A 2,951-nucleotide genomic window follows, 5' to 3' on the forward strand; every position below is an offset into this window, starting at 1 on the left:
TTAGAGAAGAAAAGTGCTTTATTTGCATTCAATTAATGACTCCTAGATTGTTTGCCTTCATTGCCCTTGAAAAAACGGCCAATAACCCCCTATCACCCCTATGGCAAAATGGTTTGGTCTTTGGAGAAGAAAAAAGACGACATCATGCCATTAGTGGTCAGTGCGCGAGTCAGGAGCCCTGAAAAAAAAAGAAAGGCGAAAAAGAGAGGAAGAAGCCGAAAGCCTGAGGGGATCTCTTTATAAATATTTCAGAAAAGACTCAGGTGATGCTGCAGGTACCAGTAAAGGCAGCTGTGCAGCACAGCCAGGTAAGACACGGCCAACTTTTTCCAGCCCCGTCGTCAAGTAACACAGGCACAGGCGGCGTGTCAAACATATTAGCGCAGCACCACATGAGCAAGTCACACGGAGATCAATATCAGACAGACAGGGGGCATTGAATAATTTGATAACCACAACGGCTTTATTACACTGTGTTTCATACGCCTATATCTAATTGAATCTTAGTGTAGCCCTGTACAAAAACCACAAGTTACAGAGCATAAAAAATAATTAACAGTATAATAAAATGCTGTGTTTAATGTTCATAAATAAATAGAGTTCATAATAATAAAATGGGTTAAAATGTGTGCGTGTTAAAAGCATAAATATAATACGTTTAATAAAACTATTTACAGTTAAAAGATAAATTAATGTAAAGGTCTTTAAGTTTATCAAGTCTAAAATATTTGTGAATTCAGGATATAAAAGAGAAAGAAGCCGTGTTTATGTTTAACTTAACCTTTTACCTGTCACACGTAAATCATTTAATTTGTTTTGTCTTTGGTTGTATTAAAACTTCACAAGCCAATCCGAATAAAGTCTCAACGTGTAAAGGGCGGGACTAGTGCAGCAGGTTAGCGTGGGGAGTAGTGAGCACATGTAGAGAAAGAAACCTGACCGGACTGAGAGCTAAGAGGAGGCATCGTAGTGTGGGAAGCAGTTAAGTTTTATCGTGAGGTCGACTACTCGTGGTCCTGATTTAAACTTCTTTGTGACCTGCAAAAAGGTGAATACGATGTGTATGCCTCCATTGTGCTATATCTAACTGTTATAGTAACAAAGAGTACTGGATGTGTAACGCGGTTAGCGACGTGCTAGTTAGCGGTAGCATTCTGTGTTAATGTGCCCGCATATCGTAGTTTTGTATTGTGACTTAAGTTAACGCAAAGCTAATGCTAGTTCGATATGAAATAGTGTTTGATATTATGGCTCATTGGATAATATGCTTAAAGGAGCTGGACGTTGGAGAGAGAGGGGTTTCCAGCAGATGGCCCTGCTGTTTTCTGTGTTTTCTTCCTTGTGACTTCGCCACCGCCATTGCCCACGTGTGTGTTTGGATTGCCACCGCCATTGCCATTATCTTCGTGAGAATATCATCCCCCAATCCCTTTCTGCCCCTACTAATTACACCCTGGATTTCGTGAGTACTGATTTACACATTGCACGTGCTTTTATTTTGAGCTCAACGCTGAGTGAAGCGGCCAGTACAGTTTTTAGGCCCCACCGCACACAAGCTTCAACTAACAGGCCTGCAACGGGTTAACCTCATTTAAAGTGTCTTGTTAATTTGATTGTGTGTGGTACATTGAGTTTGCATTGTTGTAAATTGGAGAATCCCGTGCATCTGATTTTATTTATTTTATTTGTTTATTTGTTTTCTTTTCCTAAAATACATTAGACTAGTATTTCATTTTCTTGAATAAATATGTGATTGAATACTTTTACATTTAAAATACAGTTGGTCATTTATTAAAATTATCCAACAGTAACATATGAATCAAAGTTGTAGTTTCCTACAACGAGCCCAGGCCCAGTCTTATTGTATTAACCACTCTAGATTTATTATTTAACTACATGGGACAAGGGTTACATTAGAATATGCACATTACCCCGCAAATAGGCCCATGTCCAAATCAAATGTTTCAGGCAGGCACGCGCTGCGCACTCCAATCAGGCTGAATTGATTTGAGAATCATTCCCAGTCAGCTGAATTACAGCCAGTGTAACGCGGCTCATGGTTTAAAATAAGCCAGTGGCATGGCAACATGTGAAATTGCCATTTAGATAGAGTTGGATGTAACGAATGGGTTATAAACATGGCGTTTTGGGGTAGCCTGTAACTTAGTTTCTGATTGCCGTTAACTTGAAACTCGCCAGATGAATGGGCTCCGCCTTGTTCCCCAAACATTCTCTGGAAGTTCAGCGGACATAAACGCGGGTCTGGCGATAAATAAAAGTACCCTTGACATGATTCCCCTTGGTCAAGTGAAAAATGGTCAATGAAATGTGCAGTTAATGAGCTCTAAGTGAATACAATAGCGTGAGTTTTATTGTGGTATGATTCTGAAAGCCATAACTTCACTCAGTCCATATCCATAGCCTATCCAATTAAAGTTGTAAATAATCCTTTTGGTTTATCCGTAATAAATGGGCTTGTCATCCCGACGTCATGTGTTTGGGAGCTGCACAAGGGAATTCCGTGGTTGTGTTTCGGAGTTTGACAATTTTGGGAACAAAAAAAAAAACTTAGATTTTTAAACTTTTGTAGTCTTTGGGATAGAGTTAGCCAAGTTGATCAGCCTATTCTTTTCTGTGTTAAATTATACGAAATGGGGCTTCAGAGCATTTATGGGGACCTCTGCATTTTGCTCAGGATCTACCTGTCCAAGCCTGTGTGACTATTGGCTGGAAGGGAGCGAGCCTTCAGCAAATTGAAGCTAATAAAAAACTACTTGCGCTCAAAGATGTCACAGGAGAGGCTCAACGGGCTGGCAATGCTTTCCATAGAGCACAAGCTTGCAAAGAAGCTGGACTTCAATGACCTCATTGATGACTTTGCCACCACAAAAGTCTGGCGCATGGCATTTCGCACCTAAATAGTTGCACACAAAGTTAATGTTCAAATGTTC

General features: G+C 40.2%; 1 long non-coding RNA gene across 1 annotated transcript; it reads left to right on the forward strand.

Moving 5' to 3' along the window:
* Positions 1-509: 509 nt before the first annotated feature.
* LOC132448350 (uncharacterized) lies at positions 510-1,769 on the forward strand. Its single transcript, XR_009523349.1, has 2 exons — positions 510-1,048; positions 1,275-1,769. It is a non-coding gene; the product is annotated as an uncharacterized LOC132448350 (long non-coding RNA).
* Positions 1,770-2,951: the final 1,182 nt, after the last annotated feature.

Source organism: Gadus macrocephalus, chromosome 2 (assembly GCF_031168955.1).
Source record: "Gadus macrocephalus chromosome 2, ASM3116895v1".
In the NCBI taxonomy this organism is placed as follows: domain Eukaryota; kingdom Metazoa; phylum Chordata; class Actinopteri; order Gadiformes; family Gadidae; genus Gadus; species Gadus macrocephalus.